The following is a 14,667-nucleotide window of genomic DNA, read 5'->3' on the forward strand; positions in this document are numbered from 1 at the left end:
CTCTAGTTCAGACTATGTAAGTTGGAGGAGATAGAACATGCAAAGGTAGATTTTCTTTTCATAGTATTTCCATCTTCAGAGAGGCTATAAGATATGAAATATGCATAATCTATTTGGGTGACTAACCACACTAACCCTTAACAGGGACCAGAAGAAGGACTGAGGGAAAGAGACAGTATAGGCTGGAGAGAAGGTACAGGGGCAATGGTGACGGCCTTGCATGTGGCTGACCTTGTTCGGAATCCCAGGCACCGTATTCGTTCCCCTGAGTACTGTCAGGAGTAATTCCTGAGCCACAGAGCCAGGAGTGAACCCTGAGCACTGCCAGGTATGACCCCAAAATTACTTGGATATACATTTGTTTTTGTGTTGGGGGAGGTGCCCCACCTGTGGTGCCTTGAGGCTTGTCCCAGCCCACTCTGGTGACTGTTCCTGGGGGTGCTCGGGGACCATTGGTAGGGCGGGAATCAAAGCCAGGCCTTCTGCACGAAAATAGGGTCTCTGAGTCATCTCTCCACTCCCATTTATAAATAAATTTAATCAAAGAAGTATAAGACTTGTATTAAAAAAACACCCTGGAAAACTTCACTGAAGGAAATGAAAGAGTAAAAGAAAAAAGTTCGCATTTTCATAGCATGGAAGGCAAAATTATTAAGATCCTTTCCATATAGATTTGCTGATTCAGTAAGTCCGTATCAAAATTTTGGGTGCCTTTTTTTTGTTTCAGAAGTTAACAAGATGATCCTAAAATCTTTTTTTTTTCTTCAATTTTTATTAGTGAAACACCATGAGGTACAATTGTAGACTTACAAATTTTTGTGCTCAGGTTTTAGTTATACAATGATCGAATACCCATCCCTCCACCAGTGCCCATTCTCCACCACCACCGTACCAGTATCCCTCCCACCCCCCTTCCCCCCATCCCCCATCCCACCCTACCACTGTGGCAGGGCATTCCCTTTTGTTATCTCTCTCCTTTTGAGTGCTGTGGTTTGCGAAAGAGGTATTGAGTGGCAGTCTTGCTCAGACTATAGTCTACTCTCATCACGCATTTCCCATCCTGAGAGGAACCTCCCAACACCCTTTATTTGGTGCTCCCTTCTCTGTCTGAGCTGCCTTTCCCCCTAGCGTGTACGATGGTCCTCAAAGCCATGGGGTAATCTGCCTGGTACTTATCTCGGCTATTCTTGGGTGTTAGTCTCCTATTTTGTTACTTTATGTTACCCAGATGAATGCAATCTTTCTATGTCTATCCCTCTCTTTCTGACTCATTTCACTTAGCATGATACTTTCCATGTAGTACCACTTGTATGTAAATTTCATGACTTCATCTTTTCTGAGAGCTACATAGTATTCCATTGTGTAGATGTACCAAAGCTTCTTTAACCAGTCATCTGTTCTTGGGCACTCAGTTTTTTTCCAGATTCTAGCTATTGTAAACAGTGCTGCAATGAACAGACAACTGCAGATGTTGCTTTGACTATACTTTTTTGCCTCTCCGGGGTATATTCCCAGGAGTGGAATTGCTGGGTCAAATGGGAGCTCAATTTCTAAGTTTTTGAGAATCGTCCATACTGTTTTCCAGAAGGGCTGAACCAGTCAACATTCCCACCAGCAGTGAAGGAGGGTCCCTTTCTCGCCACATCCGCGCCAGCACTGGTTGCTTTTGTTCTTTTGGATGTGGGCCAGTCTCTGTGGTGTGAAATGATATCTCATTGTTGTTTTGGATGATCCTAAAATCTTAAGAAAGCTGAAACAATGTTGGCAAAAATAAATAAAAGCAGTAGGACTCACATTCTTAAATTTTAAAACTGACTATAAAGCCTTAGTGTTAGAAATGGCATGGTACTATCATAACACAGATAGATAAGTGAGACAGAATAAAATGTCCAGAAATGAATTAATGTTTAGTTAATGTGAAACAATGGTCTTAAAGCCTTGAAAATGGATAAAGAAAGGATAGGATATTCAACAAATGGTGTTGAAACAATTGGATGTGTACATATGTGCACATATGTATATGTGGACATATAAAACAATGAGGTTGCATTCCAGTTCACACTATTTAAAAAAAATTAACTCAAGATGGATCAGGTCCCAAATATAAGAGTTGAAACTAGGAAATTCTTAGAAGGAAACATAGCTGTCAATTGTGGTGACCTTTGGATTAATAATTTCATATACATAACACCAAGGAGATAAAAATAAAATAAAATAAAAGTAGATAATTTAGATTTCTTGAAAAATTAATTTCTGTGCTTCAAAGGATACCATCAAGAACATGAAAAAACAGAGTAGAAGAAAATCGTTGTAAATTTTCTAGAAAAAAATGCGCCAAGTCATAAAAAATGAGCAAAGAATTTGAATAGATAGCTCATCAAAGGTGATATAGAAATGATTAATAAAGCCATAAAATATTTTCAACACATTAAATCATCAGGGAAATAAAAATCAAAACCACATGAGATATCAATTTATACTCAGTAAGATAGTAGTGATAAGAAATAGAAAATAGGAAGAATTGATAACTCTTAATAAGGGAGAGTAGAAATGAGAATGTTTATACACTGCTGCTAGGAATGAGAATGGGGTAGCTCCTGTGAAATACAGTTCAGCAGTTCCTCAACATGCTAGAGTTAGGGTTACTATGTGATCTAATAACAAAGCTGATAACATATGTACACAAACACTTGCACTTGGATTAGTTTATAGCAGCATTGTTCTTTAACATCAATAAGAACAAGAGCAACCAGTGCTGGTGTGGATGTGGAGAGAAAGATTTTTCTTCATTGTTGGTGGGAATGCCTACTAGTCCAGCATTTTTGGAAAACAATATGGGCATTTCTCAAAAAAGATAGACACTGAGCTTCCATATGACCCAGCAATACTACTTCTGGGAATATACCCCGGGGACCCAAAAACACACAGCCGAAATGCCACCTGCATGTCTATGTTCTTTGGAGCACTATTCACAATAGCCAGAATCTGGAAACAACCTGAGTACCCAAGAACAGGTTATTGGCTAAAGAAACTATGATATATCTACACAATGAAATACTATGCAGCTGTTAGGAAAAATAAATTTATGAAATTCGCTTATAAATAGATGGGCATGGAGAATACCATGCTGAGTGAAATGAGTCAGAAGAAAAGGAATAGACATAGAATGATTACACTCATTTGTGGGATATAAAAAAGCATAATATGAGATTAATACCCAAAGACAATGGAAACAAGGGCCAGGAGGACTAGTCCGTGATTGGAAGCCTGCCTCAAGTGCTAGGGGAGAAAGCAGTTGGGATAGAGAAGGGACCACTATGACAAAGAGAGTTGGAAATGGTCACTCTGGATAAGAACTGTGTGCTGAAAGTAGGTAAAGGAACACACATGATGATAACCTCTCAGTATCTGTATTGCAGACCATAGTGCCCAAAAGAGGGAGGAAGCGAGGGAGGGAGGGAGGGAGGGAGGGAAGGAGGGAGGGAGGAAGAGAGGGAGGAAGAGAGAGAGAGAGAGTGAGAGAGAGAGAGAGAGAGAGATAGGTGTTGGAACACTGTATGACTGAAACCTGACCATAAACAGAGTTGTAACTCTATCTCATGGTGATTCAAATAAAAAATATATAAAAATAAAATATAGAAATGACCCACAGATTCATCAATGGATGAATCACATATACCACTTTTTGACTAACAAATGGTGGTATATGTGTGTCACTGTCATCCAGTTGTTCATCGATTTGCTTGAGCAGGCACGCACCAGTAGCATCTGCATTTGTCTTAGCCCTGAGATTTTAGCAGCCTCTCCTTCCTCATCCTTCCAAACGGTGTTGTATTAGAGGCTCTTTCAGGGTCAGGGGAATGAGACACATCATTGTTACTGCTTTTGGCATATCAAATACTCCACGGGTAGCTTGCTAGGCTCTGCTGTGAGGGTGGGATACTCTCGGTAGCTTGCCAAGCTCTTCGAGAGGGATGGAGGTTTTTTTTTTTTGGTCCCTGAAATAAGGCCAATAAATGAGCTTGTATAGCTGAGCCGGAGGTGGTTTGTGGGTGTGTCTCCCACATGCCTAACTTTTGGCCATTTAAATTCTTGGTAAACTTGGCCCCAAGTTGTTGGGGCCTGGCCAAAGGGACAGCAGCAATTTTTGGGGATCTGGAAGTCTGAAGGCACCATCAGGCTGCTGATGCACTCGCCCCACAAATACAGGTGGCACCATACCCCCAAAACAATATTAAAGTTATAAAAATATAGAAGAAAACCCTTCCAAACCATCAAATGTCATTTGATTCAGCCTCTATGGAAAATAGCATGGAGATGGAAAACAAAAAACAGAATAGAGCTCTCATATGACCTGGTGACCCCACTTCTTCACATCTATCATTAAAATACAAAAGCATTGTAATGGTAAGTAAAGGCCCTCTCGCTGTTCATCGATTTGCTCGAGTGGGCCCAGTAACGTCTCCATTGGAGACTTTGTTGTTACTGTGTCTGGCATATCGAATACGTCACGGGGAGCTTGCCAGGCTCTGCAGTGCGGGCGAGATACTCTCGGTAGCTTGCCGGGCTCTCCGAGAGGGGCGGAGGAATCGAAAAGGTAAAGGCCCTCCCGTTGATCGTCGATTTGCTCGAGCGGGCCCAGTAACGTCTCCATTGGAGACTTTGTTGTTACTGTGTCTGGCATATCGAATACTCTCGGTAGCTTGCCGGGCTCTCCGAGAGGGGCGGAGGAATCGAACTCGGGTTGGCCATGTTGGCTGCGTACAAGGCAAACGCCCTACCGCTGTGCTATCACTCCAGCCCGCATTAATTTGAAAAAATTTTATTATATTTTATATATTAATTTGAAATGAATTTATTAATTTGAAATTATATATTATATTTTATTATATTAATTTGAAAAAATTTTGAAAAAGCATTAATTTGAAAAAGATATAGACACACCTATGTTCATTGCAGCACTAAGTATATTGGCCAGAATATGGAAACAACCCAAATGTCCAGTGGCAGATGAATTGATAAGGAAGCTGTGGAAGATATTGATGCACTGAAGGCCTACTTGCTCGAGCGGGCCCAGTAACGTCTCCATTGGAGACTTTGTTGTTACTGTGTCTGGCATATCGAATACTCTCGGTAGCTTGCCGGGCTCTCCGAGAGGGGCGGAGGAATCGAACTCGGGGCGGCCATGTTGGCCGCTTGTAAGGCGAACGCCCTAGCTATGAGAAAAGATGAAATCTTGCAGATCACTGCGACTTGGATGGAATGGAAGAGCATCATGGTAAGTGAAGTGAGTCAGAGTGTGAAGGGCAAATGCCAGATGACCTCACTCACCTGCGGTATATAAAGTAATACAACAAGTGAACAGACAGTATGGAGTGATGACAGACACTTGGTCTTCCTTGAATTACAAAACTAAGTTTCCCAAGTAGTGGGAGAGGGAGAGAGGAAAAGGCAAGCTAGAAGTTACATATGACAATAGTGGATACCTTGGGGACCTGGGTGTTGATGAAGGTGCAGTAATTTTGTACATCAAAACCATAAAAATCAGCACTACTATAACCTTGTCAATTAAACTACAATAAAATTAAAAGGTAGAGAGGAAACAAAAACAAGTACATAGGTGAGTGGAGTACCTGTAACAGTACTCTGGAAGAAGTGTGTCTCTCCAAAAGGCGCGAGTGCATATGGGTGGGATAACTACACCGAATGCTATTAACCAGAACCAAAGTTACTTTGATTCTTATCTTTTTTCTTTTTTTTTTTTGCTTTTTGGGTCACACCTGATGATGCACAGGGATTACTCCTGGCTCTGAACTCAAAAACTACTCCTGGTGGTGCTCAGGGGACCATATGGGATGCTGGGAATCAAACCCAGGTCCGCCGCGTGCAAGGCAAACACCCTACCCAGTGGGCTATCGCTCCAGCCCCACCTTGATTCTTGTGGGGAGGACAATGTGCTTTTGGATAACCACCAGTTAACGAGGAATATATATATTTTTGAATGTTTGCTCCCTACCTACATGGGTGTTGGTATACCAAATCATTTAATGATGTACGATTAGTAATTCAACAAGGTACACTTATTCTTATGAATAAAAGACCTTTAAGGGAAGGAGATGATCCTATAAAAGACTTTTATTTCGCGGAACTGTCAGAAGATCTTAAAAGAAGTAAGCGATCAATTGAAATGCATGGCTGCCCATCATGTCTAATCCTAGAACTATTGAGAAATCATTTGACTGTGAAGTATTAACTAAAAGGTCCAATGAGAACATCTGAAGTGAATCATAGTTTGACAACTTTCTGGGTACTGTCAAAGTGTCACAAGCCAGAATTTTTAACATATACAAATCAACCAATGTTATTAACAAATAAGAGAAAGAATAAAAATTATTTAACTATCTTGTTAGATTTAGAAAAAATACTAGATGAGATCAAAACGCTATTTATGAGTAAAGTTTAACAAAGTTGTTATAGAGGGAACCTAACTTAATATAGTAATATAGGAGATATAGGATAAGCTCATAGCTTACAGGAGACTCAATAATGAAAATATGAAATCTTCCCCAAGATCATGAATATCTCATGATCTTGGAGATCACAGTCTTGACCTTGATGCTCACTCTCTCAAATGTTATTCAACATAGCGTTAGAAGTTACAGTCAGATTAGTTAGAAAAGAACTAGAGGGCTGGATAGTACAGGTAAAGCATTTACCTTGCACATGGCTGATTCAGAATTAATCCTTGGCACCCCTTTTCCCTGAGCCCACCAGGAATGATCCCTGAGCGCAAAGCCAGAAGCCAGGCCCTGAGTACTGCTGGGTGTGGCCCCAAAATAAAATCAAAGAGGAAAGAAAAGAAAAAAAAATAGAAGGTATCCAAAGAGTAAAAGAAGTAGCAAAACCATCACCATTTGTAACTGATGTATATGAAATGTTCTAAAGATGTCACTAATAAACTCTTAGAATTAATAAATTCAATAAACTTTCCAGATACAAGGTCTATAGATTAAAATCTGCTGTATGTGCACTAATAATAATTCATCAGGAAGAGAAATTAGAAAACAGTTCCATTTACAATTGTGGCAAAAGAATCCTTAGGGACAATTAAGTCATGCAAATATAGGCCTGTATACTAAAAGCTCTAAGATATTGATGAAAGAAACGCAAACATATATGAATAAAAAGACGTTATATTCATGTGTTAGGATAATTAATATTGTGAGAATACCCACATCACTCAGAACGAAGTACAGATTCAAGGCAATGCCTAAAAAATATTTTAATGGCCTTATTCCTTCAAAAACATGTAGGAGAAACACAGGAGACTGAATAAGTAAAGTAATCTTAAGAAAGAACAAAAGGTATCATGCTTCCTGATTTCAAGTAATAACACAGTGTGATAATGCATAAAGACAGGTTGTTTGCCGAGGTTCTAAATGGTGCCAATAAGGCAGACCCATCCTCTCCAGCCTCTTCCAGCTTTGCTCCCTCACAGCCAGAGTTGTGGGCACAGCTCTGAAAGCCAAATACATGTTGTACAAGTTCAAATATGCACAGGCTTTTAAACCATTAAAACACAGAGGTAGTCTTTTTTTTTTTTGGGCCACACCCAGCATTGCTCAGGGCTTACTTCTGACTTGGCTTTTAGCGATCACTTCTGGTGGGCTCAGGGGCCGTATAGATGCTGGAGATCAAACCTGGGTTGGCCGTGTGCAAGGCAAATGCCCTTCCTGATACTATCTCTCTGGCCCTGTGGTAGTCATTTTATTTCACCCAGAATTTTTATCTTTCTCTCTCCTCTCTCTCTCTCTCATCCCCTCTCTCTCTGTAGGTTTGGTCATCTGGCAGTGCTCAGGGGCTTCTCCCATCTCTATGTTTGTGTGATCATATAGTGCCAGAAATGGATGTGGGCCCCCCACATACAAAGCATGTGCTGAACCAGTTGTGCTATCTCTCTGGTCCCAACTTTTGTTTTTGCCTATAGAACTGAACTTGGTGCTGGAAGGGGTCCTTGGGATACTGGTGGAGGTGTGATGGGTGTAGTGTTAGAATGATTTTTGAGAAGTATGATTAACCTGCAAATTCTAGTACTACAATAAAAATGGTTAAAAAACCCCCAAAACTCCCTTCCTTTTTATGTTTGCTGCTGATCATGTCAATGATAAGAACTGATTCAGACTGATTGAAGATACTGAGGTTGGTATCATTGGTATTCAGAGTGAAAGCAACCAGATCTATACATGGCATGATTTATTCTCATAGAGTTTCTGTGAATGATGCAGAATGTGGCTTAGAAGCTGAGCAGTGAGAGAAGTTGCAGAACGGAGCACCACAAAACACAAGCCACAAACACCTCCAGGCAGAACCCTCCTGCCACCGCCCCTGGTTACTGTGTCCACTGGAAACTCATTGCTACTGGATAAAGGTTGTCAGATACAACATAGGACTCCAAGTGAAAATTGAATTTTAAATAAGCAACATGTAATATTTTAGTATAGGTATGTCCTAGGAAACACTGGGGACATATTTGTTCTTAAAAACCATATAAAAAGCTTAAGCAAATAGGAAATTCTAATGAAGTTGGTCTCCAATATACTCACTTGCTGGAGCTGGCAGTGTTTTAGCAAACGCTTGGTTTGCCATCGCTATTGCCACTGCTGTGTCTGCCACTCAAATGGATTTTCCTGGCTCTTTCTTTTGGATTCTTAAAAAGAACCTGAACCAGTTAAGCGTGAGTGGAGTCTTTGTGCCATGGCCAGTTCTGCCTGTGAGGGAGGACAGAAGCTGCTGGTGTCTCCGAAGTCACCTCTGTCTCCTATTAAAGTCTCAGACTTTTCGCACTTGAGAGTGGGGGAGGAACGAAGTTCAGATACGAGGGGAGATAAAAGACAAAAGCATACTCTCTTCTTTGCAGATTTCCATTTCCTTCCTTCCTTCCTTCCTTCCTTCCTTCCTTCCTTCCTTCCTTCCTTCCTTCCTCCCTCCCTCCCTCCCTCCTCTCCCTCCATCCTTCCCTCTTTCTTTCTCCCTTCCTTCCTTCCTTCCTTCCTTCCTTCCTTCCTTCCTTCCTTCCTTCCTTCCTCCCTCCCTCCCTCCCTCCCTTCTCTCCCTCCCTCCCTCCCTCCCTCTTTCTTTCTCCCTCCCTCCCTTCCTTCCTTCCTTCCTTCCTTCCTTCCTTCCTTCCTTCCTTCCTTCCTTCCTTCCTTCTCCTTCCTTCCTTCCTTCCTTCCTTCCTCCCTCCCTCCCTCCCTCCTCTCCCTCCATCCTTCCCTCTTTCTTTCTCCCTTCCTTCCTTCCTTCCTTCCTTCCTTCCTTCCTTCCTTCCTTCCTCCCTCCCTCCCTCCCTCCCTTCTCTCCCTCCCTCCCTCCCTCCCTCTTTCTTTCTCCCTCCCTCCCTTCCTTCCTTCCTTCCTTCCTTCCTTCCTTCCTTCCTTCCTTCCTTCCTTCCTTCCTTCTCCTTCCTTCCTTCCTTCCTTCCTTCCTTCCTTCCTTCCTCCCTCCCTCCCTCCCTCCCTCCCTCCCTCTTTCTTCCTCCCTCCCTCCCTCCCTCCCTCCCTCCCTCCTTCCTTCCTTCCTTCCTTCCTTCCTTCCTTCCTTCCTTCCTTCCTTCCTCCCTCCCTCCCTCCCTCCCTCCCTTCTCTCCCTCCCTCCCTCCCTCCCTCTTTCTTTCTCCCTCCCTCCCTTCCTTCCTTCCTTCCTTCCTTCCTTCCTTCCTTCCTTCCTCCCTCCCTCCCTCCCTTCTCTCCCTCCCTCCCTCCCTCCCTCTTTCTTTCTCCCTCCCTTCCTTCCTTCCTTCCTTCCTTCCTTCCTTCCTTCCTTCCTTCCTTCCTCCCTCCCTCCCTCCCTCCCTTCTCTCCCTCCCTCCCTCCCTCCCTCTTTCTTTCTCCCTCCCTCCCTTCCTTCCTTCCTTCCTTCCTTCCTTCCTTCCTCCCTCCCTCCCTCCCTTCCTCCCTCCCTCCCTCCCTCCCTCTTTCTTTCTCCCTCCCTCCCTCCCTCCCTCCCTTCCTTCCTTCCTTCCTTCCTTCCTTCCTTCCTTCTCCTCCCTCCCTCCCTCCCTCTTTCTTTCTCCCTCCCTCCCTCCCTCCCTCCCTCCCCTCCCTCCTTCCCTCTTTCTTTCTCCCTCCCTTCCTTCCTTCCTTCCTTCCTTCCTTCCTTCCTTCCTTCCTTCCTTCCTCCCTCCCTCTTTCTTTCTCCCTCCCTCTTTCTTTCTCCCTCCCTCCCTCCCTCCCTTCCTTCCTTCCTTCCTTCCTTCCTTCCTTCCTTCCTTCCTCCCTCCCTCCTCTCCCTCCCTCCATCCCTCCCTCTTTCTTTCTCCATCCCTTCCTTCCTTCCTTCCTTCCTCCCTCCCTCCCTTCTCTCCCTCCCTCCCTCCCTCCCTCCCTCCCTGCATCCCTCCCTCCCTCCCTCTTTCTTTCTCCCTCCCTCCCTCCCTTCCTTCCTTCCTTCCTTCTCCTTCCTTCCTTCCTTCCTTCCTTCCTTCCTTCCTTCCTTCCTTCTCCTTCCTTCCTTCCTTCCTTCCTTCCTTCCTTCCTTCCTTCCTTCCTCCCTCCCTCCCTTCTCTCCCTCCCTCCCTCCCTCCCTCCCTCCCTCCCTCTTTCTTTCTCCCTCCCTCCCTCCCTTCCTTCCTTCCTTCCTTCCTTCCTTCCTTCCTTCCTTCCTTCCTTCCTTCCTTCTCCTTCCTTCCTTCCTTCCTTCCTTCCTTCCTTCCTTCCTTCCTTCCTTCCTTCCTTCCTCCCTCCCTCCTCTCCCTCCCTCCATCCCTCCCTCTTTCTTTCTCCCTCCCTTCCTTCCTTCCTTCCTCCCTCCCTCCCTTCTCTCCCTCCCTCCCTCCCTCCCTGCCTCCCTCCCTCCCTCCCTCTTTCTTTCTCCCTCCCTCCCTCCCTCCCTTCCTTCCTTCCTTCCTTCCTTCCTTCCTTCCTTCCTTCCTTCTCCTTCCTTCCTTCCTTCCTTCCTTCCTTCCTTCCTTCCTTCTCCTTCCTTCCTTCCTTCCTTCCTTCCTTCCTTCCTTCCTTCCTTCCTTCCTTCTCTGGGGCCAAACTCAGTGGTGTTCAGGGTGGCCATATGCCAGAGATTGAACCAGAGTCAGCCAAGGGCAAGGCAAACGCCCTACCCACAGTACTGTTGCTCCAGCCCAGATGTCCCTTTTCTTTCTCATTATTATTCTCAAGGGACTGTGAGTTGGGGAGCTGGGCATGAGCATAGAATTCTCCGTATTGGTCAGTTCCACAACCTAGACCATAGTCAAAGGTGCTTGAGTCATTGGCACGTGAGATCAATATACCTGCATGTTAGTCTTAGGTTCTGATAGAAATGACATGCAATCATGCTGCCATTCTCGACTATCAGGATGTGACTGGTGTGCGGACACTAATGACGAAAATTCCTGTTTGACCATGGCAGAAGCTAAGTCTCCTATATTCTATAGAGGGATTATGTAATGTAAAAGAAACAGAATTTAGAACCTCAAGAAATAAAAACTTACCTCTTTATTGAAAATTAAAAAAAGAACCCAGATCTAAGCCAGTTAGCAATGCCTTAAGGCTATAAGGTTGTCAGCACTGGGAATCGCTGGCCCAGTCAGAGCCAAGGAGAGGAGAGTGAAACTGACTGGAGGACCCAGAGATAAGTTACCTTATTCCAGAGACCTGCATTCAAAAGTGATCTCGTCTTCCACCAGATACTGTTCTGGGTCACTGGGAGGCCAGATGACCCTGTTGCCATTCTGCTTCCAGTCCAAGATGAAAAACCTGAAAGGAAAAAAATAGCAGAAGTCATCACAGAATTACAGACAAGTGGAACTAGAACCATTGAACCGAGTCTTCCATTGCCAATCCCATTCCTGGATATAGATCTGTGCACCCCAATTTATTTTCGTATGCAGTTTCAAGTGGGATGTTCTGATATTTACAGATAAACACCACACCACTGTAAAAGAAAAGGTTTGTGAATCTGTTAGGTACTTTTGTAAGCTTACTTTATCGAATTCAGCAGAGAGTTTAGCATGAAGTGTTTTGATGGAACTAGAAATTATTGCCATCATAAAACTTCAAGGCTAAGATTAGTATTGAAATTAATTCAACACACACAACTAGAGATATGGTGCCTTAGGCCTGGGAAAGCACATTTTATGATTGTTGCCAGATTCTTGCTCTTTTTCTTTTTTGCACTAATACTCCGAAGATGAGCCAGTTTCTTGGGGAGCATCCTCTGAGGAGAGGAAGAAATTTAAATTCCTGGAAAACCAAACTACAAATAAACTGTCTTTCTGCAAACACTGTTCTTTTTTCTTCATGAAGTGGGCAGCTGCTGCTTTGGCCTGCGGAGCAGTACACTCTACTTTGGGAACATTGCCATGTTTTTTCCTTGGTTAACTCTCTTTCATTCCCAGTAATCACTCTGGATCAGCCACCCACCTGCTCTCTATCACTAGCTCCAGGGAAAGATGTATGACCTCAGGCCAATCAAACAAAAGTATTCAGCTCTCTAGAGGAGTGATGCAAGAAGGGAAAATCTTCATGGGCCCTTGCTCCTGAGATCCCTGGAAATATCCTATTTCTGGCTTCTCTCAGGGTTGATTCATTTTGTCGCCCCAGAAATGGCTTTGCTTAAGATAGCCAGAGTGCTTTGTCTTGCATGCTATTGAGAACTTAGCCTACAGCTCCATCAAAAGAGTCCAGTGCGGCTGAGAGATAGTACAGTGAGTAAGGCGCTTGCCTTGCAAAGGGCCCAACTCTACTTCAATCAAGACATCACATATGATTCCCTGAACCCTGCCAGGAGCGATCCTTGAGCACAGAGTGAAAAGTAATCCCTGAGCACTGACAGATGTGGCCCCCAAACTAGAAACAAAACAACGAACAAACCAACCTAACAATCTATTGAACGCATCCAAACCTTTAGAAATTACATTTTAGATATTTACTTGGCAGGGAGCACCACCACTCTGATATAAACTTGTTTATCCTAACTGCTAGCATATGACTAAATGAGCATACCAATATATCATCAATTACTAATAAAAATTTACTGGGAATAGAAATATAATGAAAAGTAAAGCATATTTCAAATTTCTATTTAAGCTACATTTATATAGCACTTACTGTGTGCAGTCATAACCTAGTGATGCATATACTCTCATTACCTGCCTTGGACAGATTTTGAAATGGAACACAGAAAGATGAAGTGACATGCTCAGAGTCACAAAGCAAGTGGCAGAGCTGGAGCTTAAACTTACAGGCTGACCCCAGTAGATGCTCTTACCCAGTATTTCTCCACCATGACCCATCTGGCCCCCTGTGGGCCTCCGGGATATTCCAAACAGATCACAGATGAAAGTCACATACAGGTGGGGACCACATACCACAAGACGAGGGGGCCAAATGATCAGATGAGGGTGGAAGGCTGAAAGCAAAGTCGGAATGGGGCCAAAGATTATGGAACACTGTTCTATTCACCGCATAAAACCTGGTCTCACCAGAATGTGAAGATTTGAATGGTAGAATCCACTTGTAAGAGGAGTTGACAGGCAAATGCACCTTCACGGTAGAATGTCTTCCTGTCTCCAAGTGAGAAAGACAGAGTTGGCTGAGAACTCTGTGGGCTCCCCCTTCCAATTTTTGAGCCAAACGAAGACTACTTAGCATTTTCAGGGAGCAAAAAAAACTCCTCCTTTAATTGGTTAGCAAGCATGAGCTCAGTCCAAACACCTGCTACTGTTTTTCTTTCTCTCTTGCCAGGTGCTCCACGAGCAGCCTGGGATCAATAAGTAATTATGATGGAAGCTAAATGTAATTAATTACATGGCGTTCCCTTATTAAATTTATTTTCATTAACAATGCCCCATAAAACTGGGAAAGTTTAAAGGCTGTCAGAGGAGAGGGGAGACGAAGAAGACAGAAGTCTTTTTTAATTTTGGACACGGCTGTGAGTCATAGACTCCCTGGTGTGAATTCACTTGTCTCCCAATGATGAAGTCTAGTAAAGATCTCACTCAGTCACTCATGTTCTCATTCAGCTTGTTCAGCTAAGCGCATGCCCTGTCCTGGGCCGCAGGGAAATGGCAGGGAACAAGCAGAGAGAAACGCCAGGCCTCCATGATGCTGTTTTTCTCATGGGGAAGAGGGATTCCAGGTTGCACAACTGAAAATGCTCAAATTTCTCCTGGCTCCTGGTTGCTTCCCTCACTATGAAGAATGAAAGATTGCATTGATCTGAGGGCCGTGCTTCTTCTAAGGAGGTGACCAGAGGGGAGAATATTGGGAAACAATGAGGATTTGTTATTGGGTGGCCAGGACACCCACAAAGAAAGGAATTAACACATCTTAGGCTGCGACACATAAGCAACCCCACCCCACCCCACTCCCCGAATGAGGAATGCACATGGCTTTTGTAGAAAAAGCCAGGCACTTTGTTTGTACATTCTAAGGTGTTTCATTCTCACAGCGTTCTAAGATCTGCCATGGTTCTTGAGTTTGCTGAGCTCATTTCACAACTTCACTCGCCTGAGATTGACAGGTACCTATTAAGCCTCTCACTGGCTGGGAGCAGAGCATGCAGTCACCGGAACAGTGTGCCACATTGTCACACCCGAGTCTGGCAGCAGTGCCTTTGGGATTTTGAATTATGAGGACTGTTGGTGTGGGAGTGTTTGCTGTTGCTCACACC

At 43.9% G+C, this 14,667-nt stretch overlaps 1 pseudogene; it reads left to right on the top strand.

Annotated features, from left to right (window-relative positions):
- Window positions 1-11,210: 11,210 nt before the first annotated feature.
- LOC130026738 (uncharacterized) lies at window positions 11,211-11,372 on the top strand (annotated as a pseudogene).
- The last annotated feature ends 3,295 nt before the right edge of the window (window positions 11,373-14,667 follow it).

Source organism: Sorex fumeus, unplaced genomic scaffold (genome assembly GCF_029834395.1).
Source record: "Sorex fumeus unplaced genomic scaffold, SorFum_2.1 ptg000034l, whole genome shotgun sequence".
NCBI lineage: Eukaryota > Metazoa > Chordata > Mammalia > Eulipotyphla > Soricidae > Sorex > Sorex fumeus.